The sequence below is a fragment of the Eleutherodactylus coqui genome, chromosome 6 (assembly GCF_035609145.1).
Source record: "Eleutherodactylus coqui strain aEleCoq1 chromosome 6, aEleCoq1.hap1, whole genome shotgun sequence".
In the NCBI taxonomy this organism is placed as follows: Eukaryota; Metazoa; Chordata; class Amphibia; order Anura; family Eleutherodactylidae; genus Eleutherodactylus; species Eleutherodactylus coqui.
Window position 1 is genome coordinate 193,674,730 of NC_089842.1, and position 13,856 is coordinate 193,688,585.

The window sequence follows — 13,856 nt, forward strand, 5'->3', positions numbered from 1 at the left end:
TCCTGCTAGAGCTGTGACAGCTGTAGCAGGAGATTCCTTCATCTCCCTGGTTTGTCCCCTCATTACTGGACACTGTGACAGCACTGTCACATCATTGTCACAATGTCCAGTGATGAGGGGACATGCTGTGGGGATGAAGGAATGTCCTGCTACAGCTACCAGAGCAGTAGCAGGAGATCGCGATCTTGTATCATTACTTTCAATGGTAGAGCATTGTGATCTCCTGTTACTGCTGTGACAGCTTTAACAGGAGATTCCTTCATCTCCCTGGCATGTCCCCTCATCATTGGACACTGTGGCAATGATGTGACAATGTCCAGTGATGAGGGGACATGCCGGGGAAATGAAGGAATCTCCTGCTACAGCTGTCACAGCAGTAGCAGGGGATCATGATGCTCTCTCATTGAAAGTAATTAAAAGTGAAAGCCCCTCCCCCACATAAGTTCAATGTCAGCACTCCCACCCCTCCCCCACACAAGTACAGTGACAGCACACCCACGCTTCCCCAAAAGTACAGGGACACCTACATATAGATAACACAGGAACTACCATTCACAAGTCACAGCTCACCTCCTCCCCTCCCTGCACAGGCAGGATTACACAGAGCAGACACGTATATTCAGAGAACACAGGAGCCACCATTCACAATAGTTACAGCTCACCTCCTCCCCTCCCTGCACAGGCAGGATTACACTGAGGAGACGCCTATATATAGATAACACAGGACCCACCATTCACAATAGCCACAGCTCACCTCCTCTCTTCTCTGCACAAACAGGATTACACTGCCCGCCCACCTCCATTGCACTCCTCAGCCGTCTCTCTTGGCCCAGGCGCGACAAGTTACACAGACAGCCCCCCCTACCCCCAGCGAGACAAGTAACACTGCAAGACCCCCTCCACCCCCAGCGACCAGTTGTCAACACCTCCTCCAGGCGAGAAGTTGTCACCCATGGCCCCCACAACAAGTTTATGTGACAGAACCTCCCCCCCAGTGACAAGTCTATATGACAGCCCCCCCCCTCCCCCCGAGCGACAAGTCTATGTGGTGGAATCCCCCTCCCCCAGCGACAAGTCTATGTGACATAACACCCCCCCCCCCCCCAGCGACAAGTCTATGTGACAGAACACCCCCCCCCCCCCCGGGCAACAAGTCTATGTGACAGCACCCCACAGCGAAAAGTCTATGTGACAGAATCCCCACCCGCGGCGACAAGTCTATGTGACAGAACCCCCACCCCCGGCAACAAGTCTATGTGACAGAACTCCCCCCTGCCCCCCCAAAAAGAAAAAAACCGCTTACTACCAGAAACCAGGAAGGACCCGATACGGAACCACAGGGTTTAATATAGCCACACTTTTCTATCCAGTTTAAAAGACTTAGATATTGAACTCTATGGTTCTGTCCTGGTTTCTGTCCCTATGAAGGATAGAACCAGTGCTGGATTGTAAAAACATGGGTAAATTTATGAAACTGTCTAATAGGAAAAACTTAGTAGCCAACAGGAACCAATCAGAGCTCAGCTTTCATTTGACTAGACCAGAATACAAAATAAAATCTGCACTGTGATTGGTTACTATAGGCAACTAAAGCAGTTATTTTAGATAGTTTTAGAAATCTCCCCCATAGTGTAAGAAGAGCCTTAGCCATTGAGATAAACTCACCATCAAATGGAAAACCACTGATCAGACACTCTGGATGATAACAGTTTAAGATTTCTAAGAAATTTTGCAATTTAGTGCGATATTTTCCCAGCTCCCCATTTTCTGAGCCTTCAGGCACACTCGCCACCTCTACACTGCATGTAGAACCTACAAAATGTTACAAAAATAATAATAAAAAGTCAGAATTAAAATGCAATAAATGCAAGCAGCTAATTAGTCTGAGATTTTATATATTCTACATAGCTTGAAAAATTAAGGAAACACTTCAGTATCACATTAGGCCCCCACATTTCAGTGATATCAATCTGTCCAGTACGGCTATTACACAGTAATCAGCATAATTGTGTAATAGCAGCCTTAGGTCACGTCCGCACGGAAAGGGTTTGCTGCAGATTTTCCATTGACACCCATTACGGATTTTCTGCTGCGGAATATCCACTATGGACATTCCAAAGCAACAATCAACCTCACATGGACAAAACCTTAGGCTGCTATTACACAGCAGTGTTACTGCCCTGCAAAACACCGTAGGAGCTACACCGACTGCATCCATAGTCACTGAACTGAGAAATCCAATTACAATTAGTGTAGCTCTGCCAGAGTTTTGCAGGGCAGTAACATTTTCTGTCATAGCAGCCTAATGCTCCTTTCACACGAGCGCATATCGGCTGGCCGTTTTCACGGCCAGACGATATACGCTACGTTGGAGGCAAACAACCTAGTAAACGGGCGCACAAATCAAACGTTTGTGCGCCCGTTCATATGGCCTGGTGAGGCTGGCGCAAATGCGCTGACCTCACCAGGCCATCTCCCATTTCCTCTCCTTCCCCATCGCAGGCTCACCGCCCATCCGCCCCTCCCATTGATGGCTATGGACAAGGGGCGGGGAGAGGGCGAGTGCTTAGCTCTGCCCCCGTCCCGCCTCCCCCCATTGCACAGACCGAGTGGGGAGGAAGACAGGTGAGCCTGCACGGGGAAGGGAAGGAGAATAGAGGGATGGAGTTTTGCAGCCACACTGCTAAACTCCCCTACGGCAGCTGCAAGAAAAAGCAAAGTCAGCATCTCTAACAAATTAAAATGCGCAGGTGTACGTAAGCCATAGCTGCAATAAATACAATAACAAATACGCACTTCACCATTCTTACACATTTAATATCTCATTTCATGAAAATGCAATGTTCTTAGAGTATTTTCTGATCAGAACAGGTTGTCCATCTGCCACACCCAGGCAACTATTGCTTTCAGATGGGTTCTGAACTCTGAGACATTATCTTGAGAGTCACACAGACGTATGCAGGATAACAGCAGTCAGGATACTGTGGACAAAGTTTGGGGATGAAGTTCTGAAATACTCAGAGCCATTCTCAGTACAGTAGTTGCCCTAATTCAGGTGCACGAGTAGAAGCCCAGGATACCATCCACCATCTAATAAAAAGCCTGCCCAGAGATTGTTGGGAGTGCATACAGGCACGTGAGGGCCATACACACTACACAGTCACATTATGAGTTGCCATCATGAAACTCATGCAAATTGATTTCCTGGGCGATTTGGAATCCAGACCCCAATTGGTTGAAGATTTGGGTTTCCATTTACCATTGTAGCACGATTTACATTAGTGAAGATTTTCAACTTGAAACTTTTGCTGATCAAGATGCAATGTGTGATTTAAGCGTTTCCTTAATATTTTTGAGCAATGTAGAATATTATATATAAACATATCCTCTGAGCCTATGGACATTTGTCAGAGCGGTGTCAGACTAAGCTGCGTGTTCAAGATGCTGCAGTAGAATGTGGAATTGTACGTGGCGGAGATGCACTGCAAGTTGGACAAGGACTGTGTGGTGTTATTGGATCGTGTGGAGTTGCCTGCAATTCACTGTGAGCAACTATTTGAAGTTATGGATTGATACTAGGGTGGGTCAAGATGGTGCCCAGCCCTCATGTTCTTCAGCCATTGTGGGTCGCCCCCACCGTGGAGCAACAGTCTGCAACAAAAGACTGCCCAGAGGAGGGGTTTCCTTCTGTCTTCAGCCAACCGCTGAACTTATCGACTGAGACACACCAGCAGCTTCCCAAGCAAGAAGACATGGTTAGCTAGACTGCGCTGCAGAGTGTTCCAGCGGGATACCAGGCCCAGGTTCTATTGGGGCGACAACCGGAAATACAGGGGTTGGTGATGCCACTACCATCCCCTGTTTTTCCACTGCCAGAGAGGTGTCTGGAAGAGCCCTCCAGATGGGAGTCTGTCCGATGGTGAGGTTTGGAGCCAGCTCGGGAAAGATCAACCCCAATTTCTATCTCCGAGGAGGAGTCGTCGGGACTGGCTGACCCCGAGGCGGTTACAAGAGGAGAAGCAGAATCTTTCCCCGAGCCCTGGATCATCATCCACAGAGATAACGCTAAGGCCAGGGCTGCCATACCTCCTGGGTTGCGTCCCCACTTAAGGGGCTTTAAGGACCGAGGTTTTGAGTCATTTTCAAGTCCAGAAACGTGGTGTACCCAGGAGGGAACTTCGTCGCCCATGCAGCGGACCCCCGCCTGTTGCATCCTCCTACGGGGACTCTGATTATTCCGAAGCATGCCGAAGTAGGGGCCTTCTTATGCCTTCCATTTGCTCATCGGTTGGAATGAGTTCGTGGAGCAGTATGCCCTCGCCTACAGGCTTCAGCACTGACCGAGTCAGAAGAGTTTCTGGGTCCGCTCGTGCCAAATAGAGTGACTTGGTGCTAAAGAGATTCCAGCAGTAGTGAGACTTTTCTTCATTGTTGCAGGGACTTGTTTTGCCTATGACCTCTTTTCGAACTTTATTAAAGAGCACTTTGATTGTTGTTTTTTTTTGCTAGGGCCCTATAAGGACTTTAAAAGTTATTCCCTTTCATAGGTGAGGTGTTTATTAAAAAAATGTTTTTTGCATTTATTATGTGCTGTGGTTATGCAACATTTAAGCTATTGTGCAGGAGGGTAAATAAAGCATGCATAGTAAAGTTTGTTTGCCTCACTAATGTATGCTTGTTGAAGTCATTATAAGCAAATTGAGTGGGAGTTTCCCATCTGCAAGTCTTCCTAACTGTGTAAGTGTGTGCCAGCATGTTTCTCTAACCCCTCACAGGGAAATCATTCACAATATACATTTTTCTTCAGCTCAGTTGGGAGTATATACCTCAGTTTACTACCCTTCTTGAGCTAGTCTTCCAGAATAGCGATGAATGATTCCATTTTTTCTGTGTTAATACTACCAGTCCACACTTTCTCAGTTTTGTAACTAGTAGCAGCGTGATGCTTTATTTCTCTTTTGACTAGTCCTTGAGGCGAAGAATTATGTACGTGCCCCATGGCAATGTTAGTGCATTCTGGATTCTGTCCAGCCTAACAGATTTTTGTAGTAAGGGCCATACCACTTTCAGCACACACCATCATAAAAATTAATGCGACACAAAACATGACATCATAAGTAGTCTCAGTACACTTGGATGGGTAGGCTCTAAGTAGCACTGGAGGGTGGGTTGTGTTTAGAGGTTTCGCCTTGCACACACAGTGACTATGTAGATTGTGCTCTAGATGTTATTGTGTAGGACACTGAAAGCTAGTTCACTCTGGACAATTGCACTCTGTTTAAGAGATGCCAGGGTCGGCCTGTTTTTAAGTAGGGGGAAACTGTAGTGGCTCAGTACACCGGGGCCCCTCCTAAAAAGTGTGGATGCTCAATATGGTATTGTAAGTGTCTTTTGTGCTTTGTGAGTGAAGTGTATTGCCTACTTTGCAGCACTAAATGGGTTTAGTGTCCCGTGTCTGGGTAATGAATCTTTTGGTCTGTCACGTGACCATGTTTTATTGATATGAGAGGAGTTGCGAGGGGCTTTTGGTCAGTCCTTCAACCCAACAGATACAGAATGGAGGAGGCTGAGAGAATGACCTATCGCTTGTGAGAGCAGATGATGTTTTCTGGTGAATGCAGTGTGGAATAACCAGTGAGTGTGGACCGGTAGAGAAAGAGAGAGTGTTGAGGAAGAGTGGAACTGGGCCAGGACCTGCAGATAACTTAGACTGTGGTTTCTCCTACATCCCTGTGAAGTCTCCCTCAAACACCACTTGGTAAAGATGCTGCTAAGTTGTACTCTGTTGGAAGTTCAGTAAAACGACCAGTCGCCCATCTGTTACTGGAGGTTGTGTCCTAACCAGTACTCGTGTGTGCGTGAATTAACTCCGCCAACTGGGAATTCCCCCAAGGATGCTGCGCAAGAGAGGGTGTACTCCTCCCACCACTGCAGAAGAAATGGTGGCGTCACGAGTGACAAATCGAACTAAGGTTCCCTGCTTTATTCACCTGCCCCCGGCCCTTGGACATGGCGTGGTTACCCTATGGGTGAGAGACGGTAGACCCACCATGACAAGGGCCAAATTCTACCCTGCTGTCTCCTATGCCATGCTCTTCAGATTCTGCAGGGTACTGCACTCTCTCTCTCACTATTTTGTGCCATTAATCTCATGATGTAACAGCAAAGCATCACATTACCAGCTCCAGCTAGCACCATCTCTGCCCGTAGGGAGAACACTATGATTAACACTACTCTGTATATTCATCTAAATAAGTTACAGACCATAGGTATAGAGTCATAATACAGGAGATCACAGCTCATCATAACTGTATAACAAGAGCCTCTAATCATCAGCAGAAGCTGTGAAAGGAGTTTGTGTCTCACTCTAAAGAGCTTGTGTAGTAGGGACCATCACACAGAAATAATGCTGACTGAAAAAGTGACTTTTGAAAGACACGTAAAACCAAAGGTTTAAATCGGAGCTGCTTAGAATGAGATCATGTGATCCACCCAAGGAGAAGGATTCACTGGAGGGGCTATTTAGGTGGTGAGATACAATATAAATATTTGCATAGATTTCCAACAACAACATAGTCACAAAATCAGACTAAGGTTTTAAATCTTTATTATTCATTACTTTTAGGGAACACAGAATAAATCTGGGCAGAGGGGAGAAACGTAAAACCTCCTTTTGGCTCTTTTGGCTCATTTGCCTTATTTGCCTTCTCCCCTCAACTGAGATCAATACAATAAAAAGCATAATGAAAATAAATGAGCAGCAATGACCGTACAGCTACCATCTTCATAGTATAAGTGGCGGTCTATAAATGATGCATAAGCAGGTATAAAAACAACAACAACAACAACAACAACCTGGTACTACACATTCAGCAGAAGTCAGAGTTAGAGCTCATTCATATGGGTGTAGGCAGTTTTTGGTTTGTGAATGTGTAATGTTTTCACAAAGTTTGCATATTCCTTCCCTATCTGGCCATGTTTGCGGAATTTATTGGTGCGCATATTTTCACACGTGAAAAAAAACAAGCATGTCCACTGATTTCACACATAAATACGCAGTGAATACAAACCTATCATTGACTCCAATAACAAGATTTTGTAAGAACTTACCGTAAAATCTCTTTCTCGTCTTGTTCATTGGGGGACACAGCAAAGACCTTGGGGTATAGCTTCTGCCACTAGGAGGCGACACTAAGCACAAAAGTGTTAACTCCTCCCACTAGCTATACCCCTCCTGCAAGCAGCATGCTAGCTCAGTTTGTGTGCAAGCAGTAGGAGCAACCAGTAGGATACAACATAGATAATAAACAACAATACTCACGAACTGTAACTCATTCCAACACCGTGTGCGACGGCACCGCGGACCCTCCCCTAGGGAGTATACGTCACAGTTCCAATACCAGACTGGGTGGGTGCTGTGTCCCCCAATGAACAAGACGAGAAAGAGATTTTACGGTAAGTTCTTACAAAATCTTGTTTTCTCGTCTGTTATCATTGGGGGACACAGCAAAGACCTTGGGACGTTCTAGAGCAGTACCCAAGGGGGCGGGAAAATATAAGGCGTCGCACTTGTAAGGACGCAATCTGTCCTTTAACTGCGACCAGCGTTAATGGATGGCTAGGTATCCCGCATGCTCAGACAGAGCCTAAAGGGGCCTAAATAACAGCCCCATCCACCCTCTGAGGGAAGAAAAAAGAACAAAACCCAGACAAGGAGCTTCCGACGAGGCACACGCCTTCCGAATAATACGGCCTGAGAATATGACCTTGCTGGCATAGTAACCCTGAATTGCTGCAAGGCAGAGTCATTGTAAGGAGTCCACTCCGGAAAAGCAGGGATCCAGTCGGAGTTGCCGGAATTACCGGCAGCGCGCCAGCGTGACTGAAGCATGCTACCTGCACGAGGAACTCCGGCGTAGTCAACCGAGCAACCTGCCCTGGAGCGTTCCTTGGAACTACCGAGAAGGTGCCCACCGATACCTCACCGAAGTGGATCCTGATACCGGCGGTAGGCCATACCGCGGGTAGATAACGACCGTTTCCTGTACCATCCGTACCCAATAGGCATCCGAAGATGAAACTGTGGAGCCATAGGCACCGAAACATCAGGGTTGTGGACCTTCTACCAGGCGACTTAGTTGTAAGTCAGGTCCCGTATACCTCCAGGTATTTAACCTCATCTCCACAATCCCTCCGTGATGAAGGGACCTTCGACTCCAGACGCCAGTGGAGAAACGACCTGTTGAGATATGCAACCGTCTCATGCTGGACTCCTGTGTTGACCACGGTTGGAAGGCCTGCCGTATGACCTTGATGCTGTATATGCTGACAGCCTCCGTCCATGGCGTCGGCTGTCTGATTAGCTGTAACTTGAGAAAGGGGTCGTGAGAGGAAAAAGTTTGGTTCCATGATTCTGCAACAATGCCCACGGCGTCCGCCTCTGCATGGCCCCATGGGCTAGCGAGGACTTCTGCCCATTTCGTGATCAACTAGGGCTGGCCCCGTGCTGGGATGCAATGTAACCGTGTGACTCCACTGAGTACAGAAAAATTGACCGCACAAGGCAGCAAGGGTACACTGGTCCGAGACTCACTGATCCCTTTGAGGAAACCTCCACAGTAGGGATGGAGGAACCCTAAAATTGCAGACAGTACAAGTATGGACTGTCTTACGCTGTCCTGCAAGTCATAATGCAGGAGAGTCGCAGCGAGTCGCTGGATCTGTCAGTCTTAACCCCATTGGACGTTTTAGCTTCCTATACGCAATCAGTCTCGCAAGCGACTAGGCGGGCCTAGTTTGCTGAGGATCAGCGCTCTACACCTGAACCGACACTAGCGACCGTTTAGAATACCGAGCACTCCTACGGTCAGTCTCCCCATCCCCAATGGGAGAAACGTGGCCTGTTCTGCACCCCACCAGGGTCCGCAGGAGCCGTCTCCTGCAGAGAGCTAGCCACGTCCTACTGACACGGGTGTAGAACTAGCGGTCCATGATTCCTAGAGAGTACACATGCCTTGTAGTTCAGAGAATGCCCGAAAGAAACGAACTCAGCATTACAAAGCGCCGCCGGAGGGGCGCCCCACGTGAACTCCGTCTGTGGCGGGGACATAAAAAGTATTCGGCTCTTCTGTCATCGTAGATCGCCCTAAGTTGCCTGTAGGAAGCTGCCGGTGGTCACTCCAGGGAGGCTAGCCGTTATGAAAAAAGTCTGGAGCGTAAGCTTCTATGGGGTGGAGGTGAATACGACGTGTTCACCGAATTCCTGAGAATAGTATATTCCTCAGAAGGGTACCACAAGACTTAGCCAGACCAAAGGAAGCCCAACGGCTGTTCGACTTCCTTAAGAGTTTTGGCCTGCATACTGCTGCCTTAACACCTTTCTCCACACAAGGCCCAATACATGTTGTGCAACTCTCGTACAATAGCAAGACCCCATACCGATGTGGTACTAGCAGGACCCTGTCCGCGTGCTATCCCGGCATCGAACATAGCGGTCTGGTTGCCTGCAGGAAAAATCGGGGGGCTAGCTGTAAAGCCAGGGCAACCCGGCCAGGCCTAACATCAAGGCCGGGGTACCGCTGATAATCAGCTTGTAGACCAGTACGGCAGCAGACAGTGCACTTGATATGCGGCTCGGTCCCAAACTGCGACTCAGGGTGCAGGAAACTACTGAGGGGACGAAGCTGACCCCTGCTCAAACCAGTGTATGCGCTGTTTCGGGCATGGAAGTACCCCCGGTCTCAGCCGCCTGGGGTACCGCCGACAAGCACCTTGAACCCTGTTGTACGTAGGGCAAGATATTCTCCAGCTGGATGTAGTCTCGTTCCTTAACGAGCGCGCACATAGTATGTAACCCTTGCCGGCCGCTGTCATCGTGTCCTCCTGGACACGGACACTGTGATGCGATTGTCTGTAGAGGAGTTCAACCGGATTCAGGACAGAGACTCCCTGTGTGAGTACTGACAAGGGATCGCATACTGTTATCTGTAGGATGAGATTCTCTCCGCTTAATCTCGAATTACAGCGCGAGCGCACTTGGTATGTGGCTCTGGCCGCCCCGCCAGCATGTCCTCCTGGACGTGGACACTATGGTACATGTGACCGCGGGAGGAAACACAGGGGAGCTGCCGATGTGGAGCCGACATGGGGAACACTGAATCCAGTCAGCGAGCCCAGAGTAATGCTGACAAGAGTTTGCACACTGTTGTCAGTATATATAGAGCTGTAGCGAGAGCGCACCTGGCATGTGGCTCTGGCCGCCCTGTCCGCCTGTCATCCTTGACTTAGACACCGCGGTACTGCTGGCTGCAGGGAACTGCAGGGGGGCAATGGGGGAGCTTCCGTCAGGCAACGCTCAACCCGGTCCGGAGTAGATATGGGTAGCTGTGCGGTATTCCTTCTGTATGGAAGGGGTAATAGGGGCGCTATCAGCGACCAGGGAGCCACCGATAGTCTGTGTGTAGTACGGAAAGGGTCCCAGCGACCTCAGTTTCACAGAGAGGATTGCGTAAGGAGAGGTCAGCTGCTGCCTGCGGGCAAAGCGGGTTGCACAGTAGCATTATACGCCAGCCTATGGCAATCGAACGCCCGAATGTCGCGAGCTACGCAATCTGTTCAGCAGCAAGGCAATGGTGGCCGTGCGATACGGTTATCCACCAGCTGTCCTGACCGGCGGCAACATGTGACCAACGCTGCTGTAGAGGGCGATGCTGGTGCACAACCTCTAAAAATCTCGTGGCCTGTTCTGCTGCGCGTGGCGCCGAGAGCGTGGCCGCTTGGAGGCGATTCTAAAATGTCCCTGCGCCGACACGGAGAGTGGGGCCGGCAAACCGGCTGTGCGGCGCTACAGAAAGAGGGACGCAGGGCACCACGGGTAGTCGCCCGCTAGGCGGGGAAAATACACACGCCCGCTAGGCGGGGAAAATACACACGCCCGCTAGGCGGGGAAAATACACACGCCCGCTTGGCGGGGAAAATACACACGCCCGCTTGGCGGGGAAAATACACACGCCCGCTTGGCGGGGAAAATACACACGCCCGCTTGGTGGGGAAAATACACTCGCCCGCTTGGCGGGGAAAATACACTCGCCCGCTTGGCGGGGAAAATACACTCGCCCGCTTGGCGGGGAAAATACACTCGCCGCCTGGCGGGAAAATTCAAACATCCGCCTGGCGGGAAAATTCAAACGCCCGCTTGGCGGGAAAATTCAAATGCCCGCTTGGCGTCTGCATGCCCGGCCGACGGCGCGAGGAGCCCCTGCACGAAACGAGCAGCAGGCATGCGCCGAGACCACGGCAACCCCAGCCGCGGGCGGCCGGCAGCGCAAGCCGCAGCCGTCCTCAACAGGCGCGGTCGGCCGGTGGCACATCAGCCGCGGGGGGCCGCCATCAGCCGCGCATCAACCGCGGCCGTCACCCACAGGCGACCGGCAGCACATCAGCCGCGGGCGGCCAGCAGCACACCGGCCGCTCCAGCAACCGCGGGGGGAGACCTCGCGGCGGCCGGTGGCACATCAGCCGCGCACCAACCGCGGGGGAGACATCGCGGGCGGCCAGTGGCACATCAGCTGCGGCCGCCCAACAGGTAGACGCGGGCGACCGGCAGCACAGCAGACAGTACGGGCGGCGCAGTGGCACATCAGCCGGGCGGCCCAACACAGCAGCCGCGGCCGGTCCCAACAAAATGGCCGCGGCCGGTCGGTAGTGCCTAAGCCGCAGCCGCCCTGGGAGCGGGCGGCCGCCGACAGCACATCAGTCGCCACCGCGGCACCTAACCCGCGGGCGCCCACCAAACAGCCGCGGGCGCAGCATAAACATCGGCGCTGCGGGGCATAAGCCGCAGCCGCCCTGTAACAGCGCAGCAGGCGGCATAACTAGCAGCGCAGCTAACAAGCAGCGCAACGGGAAACAAAGTAGCGCAGCAGGCGCAACGCACATGGGGCGCAATAACAAAATAAACCCACATACTTACCTCCTTCCTGAGGTAGGGTGGCTCCCGGGCTCCAGCAGAGCTTCTCCCCATCATCGCCTGCCTTTGATGAGGCAGTGGATGCCGGACCATAAATAAGGGGGGCTCTATGGCTGGCGGGTCACACTCAGTTTGGTGGCCGAGTGTGCCTCCTTTTCTTCAGAGGGGGCCCGGCAGACACCAGAGGGTTACATATCACCTCTGTTCGCCGCCCTCGGTGGGTTAACGGGGAGAGTCCTGCCTCCGCGTTATGCCCTGGCCTTCCGGGAAAGATAGGAAAAATTGAAAAATGCAAAAGAAAGAAAAAAAAATAGTCTCAGCAGGAGAGACAGTCCTGCCTCCTAGACACTAAGCAAAAAACTGAGCTAGCATGCTGCTTGCAGGAGGGGTATAGCTAGTGGGAGGAGTTAACACTTTTGTGCTTAGTGTCGCCTCCTAGTGGCAGAAGCTATACCCCAAGGTCTTTGCTGTGTCCCCCAATGATAACAGACGAGAAAGGCTATTTCAGTCCGTAATACCGACCAAAATAGGACATGCTGCAATTTTTACATGCGTGAAAAACGCATGTGTGGATACCCCAATGCAAATCAATGCGGTTTAAGCACTCCATATTATATGCGCAATAAGGAGCATAAATATGTAAATGGGCTCCAAGTCTGACCAAATAATTTAAGTTTTTATAAGTCAATGCTACTGTATATTAGCAATTAAGACAGAGATTACCAATCATTTATCATTTACTTCAATATTAAAAAATAACTTACTACTTGGAACAATATAAACAATGATTTAACTTCTCTTTTAACATAGTTTGAAGCACAGTGATTTGTCTGGTAGGCCTTGGTGCCTGGACTATGTGCATTGTTACTTGGACACATGAAATATGCATTTATCTGTATATATTCTGTAATTGTTACCAATGCAACAGGATCATGTGCCATTTCATCTTAAGGTCTCCTTCATATGACTGTATGCACTCTTATGCTCACCAAATCCCGGTCAAAAATTGTGTGGTAGAATAGTCGCGATCAAGATTAGCGATTTCTCATCCATTCACACGGGCGGCTATGAGCGAAAAAATACGCTACAGCGTGGAAACACCTTGATCGACAGAAATCCTCGGAATGACTCCAATTGGTTAAATAGAGGCAGCTGTAATCATTTCCCAGCGTTGGACGCTGCTTAACTCCCTCCCCCTCCCTTTTTCTTTCAGTAGTAGCTTCTCCAAATTATCGTACAGCCCACTGCATTCTACTAGGGTCTACGGCGATTGTGCCTGGCCTTCAGTCTATCAGGTGTTGCCTTACTGGCTTTCTTTTCAGTGAATAATGTCTTTATTTTTTCTCTCACTTCAGTGATTTTATTGTATCTAACAGTGAGATAGTGTAGGTTCTGACGGACATGTGGTGGTCTTCCCGTTGGCCCGTCAGCTTATGTGTCTTGGCCAAATGCAAAACTAACACCCGCATTTATCAGTATTGTTTGCATGCAGTTTGCTATACACTTGGGGGAGCCCAAGATGTCAGTCAAGGTGACCCACTGTGGAGATACAGGGCGATCCACTGCTTTGCAGTAGGGGTCTTACTCCTGTATAGTGTGGCACACCTATCGGTAGTTCGTGTCTTTGTCATCCGTTCACATGTGCAGACTGTGTTTGCTTGCAGTCACTCCTCCCCAATCTGGGCTGGGTTGAGTGAGTTGCTTGTATTATTAGTCTGCATTGAACAAGTAGCTCCTCCAAATTATCGTAACGCGGTAGTAGACAAATCCTGCACATACGCATTGAGTATAGGTGAACGCCGTTATGGTGGACGCGATGGTGAGGATACACATCGCAATGGAGGAGACCTGTACTGGTATGTTTTACACTTGTATCTGATTGTTTTTA